This window comes from Aphis gossypii, chromosome 2 (assembly GCF_020184175.1).
Source record: "Aphis gossypii isolate Hap1 chromosome 2, ASM2018417v2, whole genome shotgun sequence".
NCBI lineage: Eukaryota > Metazoa > Arthropoda > Insecta > Hemiptera > Aphididae > Aphis > Aphis gossypii.
Window position 1 is genome coordinate 77133863 of NC_065531.1, and position 17698 is coordinate 77151560.

Sequence of the window (17698 nt, forward strand, 5' to 3'; positions counted from 1 at the left end):
TATTGTTTATTTTTTATCAACGCGTATTTATTTATTTTAGTTTAAAATATAAAAATTAATGAAAATTTAGCTAGAAAACAGAATAATCTTTATAACTCGTGTTGTACAATACTTACATCATTTTAGATTCTAAACGGAGCAATGAATGTATTAATTTTAAAAAGAATTTTTTTTTCTGACTTTCAAAACCATTTTAAACAATAGAAATGATTTGATTTTAAACTTAGAGGATGGCTTCCCGTAGCAAATTTAATTTTACTATTCTTACTTTGGGGGTCAAAAGTAAAAAATTCCCTACATTTTTCAAAATATAAGATAAACATATAAAATCGTATCAGTTACTCAAAAACAAATAATCTTTGTTTCTTGAAATTTTAATTAAATGATTATATTATCATTTTCTAAACATTTTAACGTAAACATTTTAAAAACACACCTTAAAAATTTCGTAAAATTTGTAAATAATGTATAGTTAATAATATAACTTACAATTAATTTTTAACATGTATAAAACTTTTAATTCGTGTGACTTAAGGTGTGGTTTCTAAGGTATGAAACCATACCTTAAGGATTGAAAATTTAAAACAAGGTTTTTCATAAGTAATTCATATTGTAACTAACAAATCTTAAAAACATACAAACCACATATAGGTACGTATGTAAATCTGTAAGTCCTTGATAAAAACACAGTATTTTTTTTAAACATATTAAGTTAAATATTTGGATGAAATTAGATATTTAAAATTTAAATGAAAAATAATAAGTTAAATTACTTTTTGTAATTTAAAATATTAGTGAGCACTTAGAACTTTTAACGTATATTATTATATTTTTTACACACAATACATTTTTAATGAAGTCTATTTGGAAAACGCAAGGTTTTTTTTTTAATTTCAAATACAACATCATTTGATAAATTAATAAAAAGAACTAATAACTTTTTTTTATTTTGACCAAGATGTTTGAATATACTAATTATTATTCTGATCACTGATTAATGATTTATTTAATAATAAAACACAAAGAGGTTCCGATGAATAATATAATACGATTCTATAATATCTATTTATATATAATGTTTCTAATGGTAAATGAACAATATACTTAGTCCCTTGAGATCTTCACTAATCGATTTCTACAGTACTCAAACTCATTATTTTAGATTTAAGGTCGTTTTACTCTATATACGGAAGATTTGCTTGAAACATAAATACTGAACTGAATGGAAACTGTTCTAATACAATGACCAGAACAATAGCAACCACACAACTGTTGCTGAGCGTTCAATGGAAACCATGAGTTACTAATAATTACAGTATAAACTTTATCATCGTCTAACTTTAAGATTGGTTGTCATTCCAATAATAGCCTTAGTATTATAGCAATCATTACAGTGGATGAACTAAATTAACGCAAACTTGTATCGCACAATCACAATCTGCAGATATTGGGATTGCATAAACAAACGAAGTACATTGATCGATACTGTATAATTAACTAAATAAAACTAAATAATCCATTAGCTTTCCGATAACAATAATATTGTTAAATTTAATTATTTCAAAAAAAAATATGGAAAAAAGGTAAATTACACAATACTATCAATAATTACTTTTAAATATTGATAAAAACCTTAAAAAAATTTTTACGGTTTTTATTAAAGATAAACATATATTTTGATAATATTTAATAGAACTATATACAAAATATTGCATCTAAATAAAACTTTTGGTTACGAAGTCTCAACAAGCAACAAAAAAATTTGTATTATAGAAAAATCCATTAAAAAGAATTATATAAATTTGTTTCTTCTAATTTGATTGTGGTTCTCAAAAATATTTCTATTAAACAAAAAATGTCGTTAAATGAAATTTTCACTTTAAAATTAAATACTTAACAAAATGAGTTGACTGAATATTTTTACCAAACTTTATATTTTTATAAACTATTATTATTATTATACCATGTAAATAATAATATGATGTATCTTTATTTTTATCGAAGCTATTTTAAATGTCTAACAATATTAAACACTTCATTAAAATAATAAATTATGAGGCTCAATTAACATATACACTGGAAACATAATCTTATTACATAAAACGAATATATTGTGTATAAAATAGTTTATTATAATTAATAATATACTTAAAATTTATGAAAGACTATCATCTCACCCCGTGCGTGCTCTCGTGTGGACGCACCTTTATGATCAGACAATATACAAGTATTGTGTACACAATAATATAAATTAAATGGTCCTATTAGGCATTCTTCCTATAATTATCTACTCTATACTACCTGATATATAATCGAAATTAAAATATATGTACAGTTCTTAATAAAAGTATTGCATCGATTTAAAATTAACAATAATACATTTTACTAAAATAGTGACATTCATGTACCTAGTAATGTAGTTCAAATTAAACATTTTACTTATGCCATGTTATTATAATGGCTTTTACCATATTGTTATGTTTACATCACCATTTCAACCTGTCCAATTTACATTTATTAAACAACCAATATTTCCTAGTACTCTTGTCAAGTGTTGAGTATTCATCAAACTACTATTTTGCTTTCATAACAAAATTATTTATGTTTGTGGTTTTCAATTCCCCCATATTTACTTAAACATTCATAATTAGTATCATCATCGTATGTAAAATTTTCGTGGAAGGTTACATAATATTAAACATCCAAAAATCTATCAATTCTACCTTACAACCATTTACAAAGGAAATAATAACATGATATCTACTTATTACAAATTATACAACCTACTATTAATTATTAAATGAATTGTTTACCTATTAATTATTTATTTATATTTATAAATTAAATAATGAAATATAAGAAATATTATTTTAGTGATTTCTAAACAATATAATATATTTATTATTTATATTATTATTCTATTACTTAACATTATTGATTTTTAATACTTTATGAAGATATTGTAAGTATTTACAGTATTATTTTTAGACAAAATTATTCTTAGATTCTTAGATTTTTATTTTAGAACTATTCATATTAAGATTTATTTTAACTTGATAATATACCGGTAATTAATCTAATTAAAATATTTTACCTTATTCCTTAAAATAAATACGAAAACTATTTTTTTGTTGAAAATATTGGTGCATAAATATCAAATACTAAACCAAACCAAGTATTATATTATAGTTACTTTATACTTATAATGATTGATCTAAGTACTAAAAAGTGAGAAATACCACGTTTTGGTGAGATTTTATCATTATACTTAATTTATATAAATTATTATATCAATAATAATAAATTAACTGCCTATTGATTAAATGGTCAATATATGCACATCAGCCAACTCAAAAAATATTTTGATAAAAAATATTATGGAATTAAAAACTAAAGTCAATATTGAATATTTACAGAAAGTAAATACCAAAAAAAAAAAAAAATTAAGCTTTTTAACAAGAAATAATAAATTATTCCATAGATGTGAATGAAAATGAAAATCAAATTTACTGTAAAATAAATCAAATTTTCCTACAATCTTTATTGAAATTGTTGATCAATAATCACCTCGATATTTTAGGTATATTTCCCATTGGCATAAATAGTATAATTTTATTATAGTTTATCTAATATAAAATAGTTGTAGACGAGTAGTAAAATGTTTTTAATAAATTATATAATATTCGTTTTGATACCCTATTTTCTTGTATTATTCATTAATATATATATATATATATTATTAAATAAATTATTAAAGCAAGCATTCTTTTATGTTCACGGTCAAAGACATTTTTATTTTGAATAAAAATAAGTTACATTTTAAATTATCTAAAACATGCAACCAATTAAATTGTACGTAATTTTATTGAAGTTATTTCTCTTACCAATCATTTTTTATATTATTAATTATAATATTTTATATTATAAAATATTTTAATTTCAAAAATTATTGCTAAAATCATAATTATCGTGTGATATGGAAATAGAAAATCTTTATTAGATACGTATAAAATAATAATATGATTGAAAAATAATTTATCCCAAATTTCAATTCAACGACGTATTATACGTATTATCTGTCGTTCTTATTAAGTATTATTTAACGACATATTATAGGTGAGTAATATCAGTTTAATTATACGAATAAAGAGATATTGACAATCAAGCCTTACGTACTTAAAAATATAAATTAATATAAATTCTTAAACGATCGAATTAATGTAGAAAATGCCATTTTCGTTTAATCATTAAATTCTGTACCATTTCATTAATTCTTCTTATAGAATATGAAAAAATATTGCATATCACATGAGATCAGTAAACCATGGTTAACTGCATAGTTTCCTACTATTTAATCTACACAGAGCGCATTGTATATTCAATGTAATTTCATTCAATTTAATATCTATGTACCAACACTTTATTTGGAAAAACATTTTCCGAAATTGTGTTTCAGTTTTAGGTTAGAAATATTCAAGCGTATAAAAAATCTATCAAATAGTAGAATATATTGGAATTTAAAAATGTTTTTTAATGATTTTAATTACCATCGTTTAGAGTAGAAAAATGCTAAATGCTTCAAATTTTTTAGTAAATTATCTATTGATTAGAATTGAGTTTAATTATTATATCTACTTTGGACTTAAGAAGTTATATCGCTATAAGAAGATGCACTTCAGTTCTTAACAATACCAATTTTATTCTAGATATACTAACGATTGTTTAAAAGGTTTAAGTCTTTAAGGTTAACACATATAAGCAATCTACCTTTTTCTATATTACATTATAAGTATAATAAATTTGGAAATTTTAGAAAATTTGGTTGTTGTCACAAATGTTTAAATATTCACTTTTGATATTTAAATACAATGTAACCATGAAAATTAAAAAATATTCTATAATATTTATAAATATAACTTATAATACATACCAGCTATATAATATATATTATAACTAGCAATCAAAAATATTTAGTCAAATTTATTTTATTTTATTTAATCGATAAGTATTCTTATAAATAATTATTTGTAACGTCTTATAAACAACAAACATAAAAATAAACTAAGCAGTGCTCAATATCGTTATTCGAAATCAATGATTTATTATTATTATAAAAATGTAGGTAGGTAGGTACCTTTAAAATAAAGACACACAAAACTGGCACACTATTATATTATATTTGCTGTGCTAGTACGAGAATCTGTTTTTATTTACTATTTTTTTTTCAATATCACTCATTATACGCGAATTGTTTATTTTCGTTTTCTTTGTTTTCTTTGTTTTAGGTATTCATGCGTGTAATAAGCTTTCAACCAACAAGCAGAATCCTCCATTATTATTAAAATTATTAAATGAAAATACATGTATACTGTAATATACGACAAAATATTATACGAGTACATCACTGCAATTATTTCTGTTCGATTTTATTTCAAATCAAATATTAGTTTTTTTGATTTTTGTTATGCTGATTAATAATCTGTAGTATAAAATAATATGACATTGCTTTATTGAAACTTGTACACAAAACTTAATTTTTCATCAAATCTCATATATTTTATAAGTGTAATAAAATTCCACTGATAAATGATATTTTTCTAATTGCTTTTTACTATTTATCAAGATTATGTACTTTTACGTTAATCAATACATTATGATACTACAACTTACTTACCAGTTACCAAAAATTAAGATGGAAACAAAAAAAGTTAAAGTTAACGTAGTAAAAAGTATGGTAGACATAGACAATCATAAAATATTATAAAAATATGATAAAATATTATACATTTTTTTTTATAAAATTTCTTAATTTAAAACAACAATATTTTAATTTTAATAATCTTTTTTATGTCTGGGCATATACTTTAGGTTAATTTTGCTCTTACAATATTATATTGAATTATTTGCCTTTTTTTAGAAATTTTAATGGAAACCTTATAAGTTATAAGGATAATCAGATATATGACGCATGTTAGACTTGGCTCATATACACGTGCATCACCCCAGCCCCACCCATTTGGAATTTTTAAAAAATTTATTTACCAATATTTAGTATGTAATTTGTATGAATTTGTATGACAACTTTCAAAATTTGTGCGGCCTTGATTTTCTCGTTATCAACCAAAAACATGGGTGGGCTGGGGTGATGTGATTTCAGCCCCACCCAAGGTTAACATTAATAATTCATACTCTAACCTACACCATAATTTAGTACGTAATTTGTATGAATTTGTACGACCGTTTTCAAAATTTGTACGATCTTCGTTCGCCGGAAATCGCAAGAACTTAAAAACCGGCGTCACCCCAGCCCCACCCCGCGGACAAATTTTAGCGTTTTCGAATTTTTTCCAGTCCTATGTTTTAGTACGTAATTTGTATGAATTTGTACGACCGTTTTCAAAATTTGTACGATCTTCGTTCGCCGGAAATCGCAAGAACTTAAAAACCGGCGTCACCCCAGCCCCACCCCGCGGACAAATTTTAGCGTTTTCGAATTTTTTCCAGTCCTATGTTTTAGTACGTAATTTGTATGAATTTGTACGACCGTTTTCAAAATTTGTACGATCTTCGTTCGCCGGAAATCGCAAGAACTTAAAAACCGGCGTCACCCCAGCCCCACCCCGCGGACAAATTTTAGCGTTTTCGAATTTTTTCCAGTCCTATGTTTTAGTACGTAATTTGTATGAATTTGTACGACCGTTTTCAAAATTTGTACGATCTTCGTTCGCCGGAAATCGCAAGAACTTAAAAACTGCCTACCTGTTAATATACTAGATAATAGATTGCCTACCTGATAATATATACTACTCGCATTATTCACAAAAACGTATTGCTGTGTCCAGCTAGTAAATTACATATTATTTTATAATAAAAATATTTAATATTATATTACTAACTAATATTGTAACTCACACTAGATTGTACAATTTACATTGATATACGAATTTAATTGTATCATTATCCGTGACGGTTAAAATTAACAAGTATAGCAGTAACGAGTTTTATATTCTCTACATCGTGATTATTACGTATGTCTACATAATACGTAAGATGTATGGTAAAAACTATCTGTAGGTATTAGATTTTGAGAAAAGAACAAATTTAAGGATGAAGTTTTAAAACGTTTATTAGTTTATTACCTAATGAACAATATATGATCCATTACCTTTATATATTGTATAAATATCATATTGTGTAAATTAAAAATTCGCAAGGTACTCGTGTATTAGATTTGACTGGCATTGGTTTGGATTTCATGTCATCTAAATAAATATTAATTTAATTTAAAAGAATTTCATTAATCATTATGATAATATTCCTATAATAGAATATTATACACTGATACAATAATTTTTATAATCATTTAATTCCTATTCCTATTAATATATTGAAAATTATTTTTCAATTTGTTTATAGTGTTTTTCTTTTTTAAATTACCTACTACATATATTAAAAGGTATCTACAACATAATATAATATATATCATGGATTCGTGTACACAGTTTAACATTTATGTCTGTAGTTATTATTATGGTATAATATGTTACATTTTGTATACACGTATAGTTTGGTATTTTCCCAAATAAACCAACTAATTTTAATAACGTAGTATTGCAAACCAAGTTATATATGTGTTATATTGACATTAATATTAATAGATCATTGAATACTATTGATGTTGTACAGAAATAATCACTTTTTCCAAATATATTTTTCATTTTAGTCTTGACTATCCTGACTATTACTACCGAGTGTCGTACTATAATCATAATATCTTATATTTGATTAATTTTCTATTACGCGCTTCCCATTAGTATTTTTTAGCGTATTTTCCGTATATATTTTTCATAGCTAGTAATTGAGTTATTTAAATCCATTGTACATTTAAAATGAGAGGCCGAAAACCAACGATCTGCCCTGATGAAATTATAAGTATTATACTTAAATTTAAGGACAGAGTAATAACTGAAGTGAATGGAGAAAAAAGTAAGTAATAATATCATTATAAATACACACACACATAATTAAGGCAAGTTTATGTAGTAATATATTTAGTTTTAAGTCAATAATAATAATTTATATAAATTAATAAGTAATGTATAAAACTCATAGTATAACTTAAAATTGCCTATAATTTAAGTAATTGTTTAATGATCCTTTTTTATTTATGAATACCTAATAAAACTAAAACCAATTAAATGGAACATAATATTATTAATCGCATTTAATCAGTTCTACGATTCATCAAATTAACGATTTTTTAAACTAAATATTTAATACACCCTATTACAATATTGATTTATCTATAGTGGTAAATACTTATTATTAATCTTATTGTAATATGTTGTCATGTGGTAAGTACTTATTACAAATATTATAACGATGACGCCGGACTGATAGTCATCTCACGCACCGATCAATTGAACACGCTGAACGGTTTTAAATTTAATAAAGGGTTTCATTAATATGTATAAAAATTATGTTGTTCATCATGTGTATCTTACATAATATCCTTCTATTGTCATCTACACTACTGACCATTTTGTTCTAACTCTATAAGTTAGGTTAGATAAGGTTAAAAACCATGTTTTTGCGATCAATATAACTGAGACCTTGAGTACCTACTATTGGCAAAAAATTATGTCTTTAATAAAAAATTACGATAAGGCCGTTATCATGTATGTAATTTTTTCGCCTTTAAAGCGGCAGCGTTCTAAACCCGTACCTAATTACATCACCAACCCACGAGTGTAAGTTGTGGTACCACACCAAAGGTCAAAACTGCTTGTCTGCTTATCTAGCAGCCGCACACTGTTTATAAATAACCAAATTGGAAATACGAAAATAATAATTTTGTCTATGAATATTATTATTTTAGATTCTGAGCTGAGCGAAATAATGTATTGGTTTGTATTGTTTTACTAAGATGTGTGTTGTTTTTTTTTTTTTCAAATAAAATATTCAGCAATATTTTTGATAGGTAGTAAAAATGCTTTGATTTTTGTGATCGGCATATTTTTTGATAAAAAAGTAATTATGTAATTAATCTAGTTGGTACTTTTGAGTTAAATTTATGTAAATTTTGGTTAAAATTAAAAATTATAAGTAGTTTTACAAAGCGTGAAAAAAAAACAAAAAGTGGTAATTTTTACGCAAATTTCTGTAAAATATTTATTTTATTCTTTGGTGTAATGTAACTCAGAACTTAATAACGGTAAACCTATGAAATTTTCACTAACTATTTATATTAGCATTTTCCATAAATGCTAATATTTTCGAAACATTATAACTCTTTTAAAGCTAGTTACAATCTTGATCAAATTTTCTAATTTCGTGAATTTTTTTAAAAATTATTCTCTATAAAATGGATGGTATTCAATTTGAATGTCAGTCTAGGATATTTTATATTGTTATTACTTAGTAGCTGATAAGTTGAATTATCTAATATTATTTTATAATATTTTTCTTGAATTATCAGTTATGTTGGAAAAATATTATATAAAACCGAATTACAACAAAATGACAAAAAACGTTATTCTTTGTGTTAATATATAATATTGTCCAAATTTGAACTTTAAATGTCTGTAAAAATAACTGCAATTATATGTTTTTTTAGTAACGAAAATTTTAAATTTACAATCCTTAACTATACAAATTGAAAATGTTATACATTTTTAACTACAAAATCATTTTTCAATTTTCAATTAATTGATAAATGTTGTCAAAATTTAAACTTTAAATACTTATAAGAAAAAAAAGGTGCCTATGTATTTTTATTATTTTTTAATTGATGTTGAAACAATATATCAGGAGCCTTGTATTACTTTTTAACGCTTTTCTACCGAGCAAAACATTTTTTATTGACAAAGTTTAAAAAATAAAAATAAAAATCGAAAATTTCATATGCCTATAAATAGTTTAATACGAGTCAAAATATTTTGAAAATTTTACGATGTATAGAAAATGCCAACATAAACATTTAGTGGAAATTGTATGTGTACGGTAATTTTTTTACAGTTACACTAAAAACCAAAATCGATTTTTTTTCGAAAACTGGTTTAATTAAAAGAAAGTACTTTTACTTCCCCAAACCGTAATGACAGACACACACAAAAAAAACACACATTATTGTAAAATCAATACATTCATCGCTCCGCTCAGAATCTAAAAGTTTACCAGAAAGTAATATTGATTTTTTATGACTGTTTGAATTTAACATTTTCATGATGTTGGATTTTCATCGGTAAATTAACGAATTTTCATCTATATTTTTGACTTTTTGTTGTAGTTCAATAACAAAGAAGCTTAGATAATTGAAATTTACATCATATGTTTATTTTATCAATTCATATATTATACTTGATAACATTTTCAAAATATTTTGACTTTTGAGGTGTTTACGGACATTTTCAATTTTAATTTTTTCTATAAATGTCAATAAAATTTTTTTGTTGGGTAAAATAGCGTGAAAATGTTATACAATACTTCTGATATATTGTTATAATATAATTTGAAAAATATTAAAAATACATATTATGCACTTTTTCGTTTTATAATCATTTAAAGTTTAAATGTTGACACACATTAATAATAGTCTTAATAACAATATTTAACTTTACTAATTTTATTGTTGTATTTTTTATTAGAAGTAGTTGTAGCTACAAACCACGTATGGCAGGATATAAGTTTTGAATTAAATAATCGAATGTCCAACAATGCTCTGCATGTATTTGTTTACAAAGGATACCATGGAATAAAAGAAAAACTCGGCTTGACGCCAATTAAAACACCAGATGTAGTATTACCCAAAAATGATATACTCAATAATTTAGACGATAATGATGGTTAGTTCAGTTTCAATTCAAATGTAATTTGTGTATTCCATGCATTTTTAGTTATATAAACTGACTCTATATTATAGATTCCGAGTCTATTGACGAATTGGATAGTGACGAAGATTTTGCAAATAAAAAATTTGTTATTACATTCTCATCTGACGAATGGAAGACAATTCAACCACAACGGGTTAAATATAATTTTATGGATAAAAAACGACCTCTTCAGCGTTTTAAAACCTATGAAGTTTTACCCAAAAACACATGGACACCATTAATTGCAGAACATTTTTGGATACACACGCAATTACCATGCTGCCTTTCATTTCACCGAGCGAAAGTGTCACCAAATGGTGAAAATTATGTGTCTGTTGTTGGGCGGTGTTCTGATTGTGGATCCTATTTTAAAGGAATAGTATCTGAAAAACCACCAGAAAATTCTAGGTAATATTAACTTAAAGAATATGAAGAAAATATTTTATATAATATATTATTATAGAGTACTTATGCAATGTACATATGTTGGGAATTTCAATGAACTGCATAAAGCTACTAAAAAACGACGTATGATAGGTCCTGTTATAGAAAAAGCGTTATCGTCTATAGTAGAACAAGGGATTTCGTGCGAGACATACAGAGAAAAGGAAGCCGTACGTCTAATGAAAACAGGTAAGTACCGAAAATTCAAATACAATTGCCTGGTGATAAAAAAAAATTATATCAACTATGAAGTATAGAATTATTTAAAAAATAAGGTTTACTTAGTTTCAACTTTAAATAAATGTTAAATACAGTTGATCAAAATCAGAATTTTTAAATTGTTTGCATATTATTTAGATTAGATAATATCAGATATATTTATATGCTTTTAACATATTTGTACCATATTAGGAATAATAAAACAATCGTAATTTTTTGTGAGTATTAAACTCCGTGCGGAGCCATGAATGTTTTATTTTGTGTTTGTCATCACTGTTTGGGTAACGCAGCATCAAGGTACATTCAGGAAGTCAAAATTTAAGTTATTTTATAAAATTATTGTAAGCTAAACTTATGAAAAACCTTGTATTAAATTTTCAACTCTTAGATACTTATACAAAAATATTTTTATGAATTATACCTACAAAATAATTTGCAAATATTCATGATTTTGACGAATTCTTGTCAATATTTGAACTTCAAATGCTTATAAAAAAAAATTGTGCCTATGTATTCTTATAATTTTTTTCTCTCGATTTTTTTGAAAACTGTTGGAAAATGTTAACTTTTGACCTCTATAATGCACCAAGGATATTCACTTTTACATCGGAAACCACCCCCATAGTTTGAAATTGTAGAATTATTTCGACTAGTTATGCTGTACACAGACACAAAAAAAAAAAACACACATCATTGTAAAATCAATACATTCTTCACTTCGTTCAAAATCTAAAAATTTGAGGATTATTCAATTTAAACAATTTTACGAGTGTTTAAAGTTTTAATTTTAATTTGAAATCAAAAATACACGTGTAAAATAACGTTTTACTAATAAATAATTTTCGATTTTTGTTATTTTTAAAAAATTACTAAACGTAAGATCTTCAAACTTTTACTTAAATGTTTGAATTTGTTTCAAAATAGAATATATGACAATATTTAAGTATAATATATCCTAGACTGACAAATCATCTCCGTTCAGAATCGTTTTTCGTATACAATAATACCTATCATTGCATTCAAATTTAACCTACCTAGTCCGAAGTCCACCCCACCCCTTAATGTACAGCAGAGCGATACTCACTTACCCGCTTTTTTTATTTATACTTAGGTGATCATGAACCAGCTATAATTCCAACTGGACATGTTTTGAGAAATTTAAAAAGACGCCAACGCTTAAATAATCAAAGACATTCAGACAAATTGACCGCTATATGTATTATGAAAACTGAAATTGAATTTAAAACTGTAATTAATGACATAGGTCTCGATCCATTTTTCGTGCATTACCATACTGGAGAGCAGATTCACTTATACAGAAATTATGCACGTGAATCTAAGTATCCACAAATTATTTTAGATGCAACTGGTTCTGTAGTTTCGAATTTTAAAAAATATGATAATGAAAAAACAAAGTATATATTTCTTTATGAAGCTTTGGTTTATGATCAGAAAAATGAATTTAGTTTTACCATCAGTAATATGCTTAGTGAAAGACATAGTAATGTTGCAATTTTTAATTGGCTTGCTAATTGGAAAAAAAGTGATGTGCCGTTGCCAAAAACAACGGTATGCGATCAGTCATTGGCAATACTATCGGCAGTGGTACAATGTTTTACTCAGTACTCCTCTCTCCAAGATTATATTAATGCTTGTGCCGATTTAATTGTGAACAATCTTCCAGCTAACAAACACTGGATTCCTAGATGTTTCGTAAGGACAGATATTGCTCATTTTTTAAAATTAATTACCAAATGGCCACCACTCAAAACTGTAGCAAGAAGAGTTAGAGAGGTTATACTCCGGTCATTTTGTATGTTAATAAAGAGTCAATGTCTAGAATCGATGTGTTCTCTGTTGTTAAGTCTCTTCATTGTACTTACAAATGAAACAGATGGTACTGACAAAATAACCAGAGAAAATACTCCATGCGAAATTCACAAACAAAAAATTATCTTTGTTAGTGCAACTGGTTTAATGGATAATGAAAGTGTATTAGAAACAGTATTAGATCCGGAAAACGACGAAGACATATATATAGTACAATCACAGGAAAATTTGAATGAAGCTTTAGGAAGTTTAAATAATCCATTTCAAAAACTTGTTGAACAAATTTATGATAAGAGTAAATCTTTTTTACAAACCGGAGATAATATAAACCCTCTATATTTACCTGAACTAGTTCCATATATAATAAAATGTATGAAGCTAGTGCCTTTATGGTCGGCTATAATGGTACCCATTTTTGGTTATGGAGATGAAACGGTGAGTTCTGCAGCCGTCGAATCAAGCTTTAAAAAATTAAAGAATGTTACGTTTAAAAATATTTCACTACCCACGGATATTGAATTGTTTTTAGAAAATCATATATCTTCGCTCCGTGGCATGTCCCTATTAAAGTCAAGTGGTTGTTTATTAAAAGACACAGAAATTAATCATAATAACCAAAGCCAATTCAACAAAGACGGTTCTGGACTTAATGTAGAAATTGACACTAATAAAGAAAGTTTACATTATGCAAATTCCGGCGAACAAAAATCACCACAATATGCAGAAAGTCTAACGAAAATAAGTTCACCAAGATATTATTCTGATACTAATTCCAATAAAGAAATATCACTAAAATTTTACGAAGAGAGCCCCGCGATTAAAATAAGTTCACCAACATATTTTACAGATAGTCATTCTGATGAGAACTCGCATCATTACGGAGAATATGATTCAAATACATCCACGATTAATATGGATAGTGATTCCATACTAAAATGTGTAGAAAATGATAGTTTAGAAAGTCCTAATTACAAAAAGAAGATACCGGTAAAAGATAATTATGAAAAGAAAGTTGATAATTATATTGAAAGTATATCTACCGACTTCAATGCAACAAACAAAACCAAAAAATGCCCGTTATGTTCAGTAGGTGACTTTCCAACAGATAAGTCTCAAAATGTGTGCGTCTGTGAAGATCCAGTTCATACATTGTCTACCTGCTCAGTTACTAGACCTGGACAGAGTGGTAGTGGAACATTCATTATATGCTTAAAATGCTCTAATGATGTCCTCTTTGTTGATGAATTGACAAAAGAAAATAAAAGTACTGAAAGTTGGAAAAAAAATCTACGAATAAAAAGAGAATACGGTCTTATCTAAACCCAAATCCTCATCTTAAATATCTGGAATTAAATAATTTAAAAAAAATGAAAACTTTACCTATTTTAAAAAATGGTTCTCGGGCTGAGGAATTAAAAAGTTGTTCAATTAAGGATTATGGTAAGATAATACTAAGTAACTTGTGCGTTTGATTCAGCTGCGTCGATATTAATGGTTGCATACTGTGATAGTATTAATTATAACACTGTGGTCGATAGCTCAAATAGTATGTTCCTTAAATTCATTGCTGAAATAGTCAAGAATGGGATTTCAGCTAAGACATATTCGAACAGAGCAGAAATTATGGTAATTCTTTATTATATAATTAAATAATAAAACAATGACGAAAATTATAACTTACTAAAGTGTCTGACAAAAAATTAAAAAAAAAATTGTTAGGTATGTAATTTTAATATTATTTAAACTTTAAAAAAGTTGTTTCCGAATAAGGGAAATTTAAACACTGCACGGGGGGAGTATAGTGATATATTATAATAATGAAATAACGAAAATGTTGTTGTTAAAATAATTATGCCATTTTACAATCACTAAAATTGAAAACAATAAATTAATTTTACTTATAATATTTTATTATTTAATATATAAATATGTATAAAATTGTATTAAAAATTACAACATTATATTATTAATAAAATATAATATTATATATTATTATATTTATTAAGTTGATTTATATTTTATTTTATACCAATATAAAATTATTTTGTATAAATTTTGTATAACAATATAAAAATGCCGTCTAAGCTCTAATTTAAGGAGGGGGAACCACTGATTTACAAATATGTACACTTAGGTCTGACTTTTACATAATTTCCTAAAAAAGTCAATTTTTTGAAAAAATCAATTTAATGTTATTTACAATTAATTGTTTATAAAAAAATTACATTCAAACACATTAATTAAGTTAATATATTAAATAATCAATCAATTAATAATTTTTTTATATAATACGTATACTGAAAATAAAATAATTATTAATTCACTCATATATTTATATTTATAGATAAAATACTTAAAACCTAGAATGGAATATTTGGAATATAATACAACATTGGCAGTATGTGACACAACAGTAGGAAATGTTTTCAAACAATTATTGATAGAGTTTCCTACAGTATTGGACAATATAAACTGCACTATATCCACTTGTAATAAAACAACTAAATGTCCAATACCTGTGCCATATATAACACTGAATATTACAAATGGTAATTTAAATTCGCTTGAGGAAGATATAGGAAACAGATTATTAAGCGAAAATTCCACATGTCATCATGTTGATACAAAAGGGGAAACATGTAAAGGATTAAAAACTATTCATCCAATTGCTTCACCGATCCATCTATTTATTGAACTCCTTAATTGGGAAGGTATGTTATAGTTACAATAAATTTTATACCTATTTATTACTTAGTTAATTATAAATGATTATTTAATTACACTTCAGAAGATGCAGTCGACAAGGATTACAGTGCTGAAGTTGCACAACAGGTCAACGTATGTTTAGACGATGTACCTCCAGTGTTACACAAAACAACATTAAGTATGAACTGAGGGGTATATGTTCACACAGACACGGGTTGAGTAGATTGAGAAATAGTGTTGGACATTATCAATCATACTGCAAGCGGAACCACATACAAAACTGGGAACTTTATGATGACATGAAATCCAAACCAATGCCAGTCAAATCTAATACACGAGTACCTTGCGAATTTTTAATTTACACAATATGATATTTATACAATATATAAAGGTAATGGATCATATATTGTTCATTAGGTAATAAACTAATAAACGTTTTAAAACTTCATCCTTAAATTTGTTCTTTTCTCAAAATCTAATACCTACAGATAGTTTTTACCATACATCTTACGTATTATGTAGACATACGTAATAATCACGATGTAGAGAATATAAAACTCGTTACTGCTATACTTGTTAATTTTAACCGTCACGGATAATGATACAATTAAATTCGTATATCAATGTAAATTGTACAATCTAGTGTGAGTTACAATATTAGTTAGTAATATAATATTAAATATTTTTATTATAAAATAATATGTAATTTACTAGCTGGACACAGCAATACGTTTTTGTGAATAATGCGAGTAGTATATATTATCAGGTAGGCAATCTATTATCTAGTATATTAACAGGTAGGCAGTTTTTAAGTTCTTGCGATTTCCGGCGAACGAAGATCGTACAAATTTTGAAAACGGTCGTACAAATTCATACAAATTACGTACTAAAACATAGGACTGGAAAAAATTCGAAAACGCTAAAATTTGTCCGCGGGGTGGGGCTGGGGTGACGCCGGTTTTTAAGTTCTTGCGATTTCCGGCGAACGAAGATCGTACAAATTTTGAAAACGGTCGTACAAATTCATACAAATTACGTACTAAAACATAGGACTGGAAAAAATTCGAAAACGCTAAAATTTGTCCGCGGGGTGGGGCTGGGGTGACGCCGGTTTTTAAGTTCTTGCGATTTCCGGCGAACGAAGATCGTACAAATTTTGAAAACGGTCGTACAAATTCATACAAATTACGTACTAAAACATAGGACTGGAAAAAATTCGAAAACGCTAAAATTTGTCCGCGGGGTGGGGCTGGGGTGACGCCGGTTTTTAAGTTCTTGCGATTTCCGGCGAACGAAGATCGTACAAATTTTGAAAACGGTCGTACAAATTCATACAAATTACGTACTAATTATGGTGTAGGTTAGAGTATGAATTATTTAATGTTAACCTTGGGTGGGGCTGAAATCACATCACCCCAGCCCCACCCATTGTTTTTGGTTGATAACGAGAAAATCAAGGCCGCACAAATTTTGAAAGTTGTCATACAAATTCATACAAATTACATACTAAATATTGGTAAATAAATTTTTTAAAAATTCCAAATGGGTGGGGCTGGGGTGATGCACGTCTCATTACTCGTATACTAGATTTCGCTAAGGAAAGCGTGACTAACTGCAAAAGGGACAAT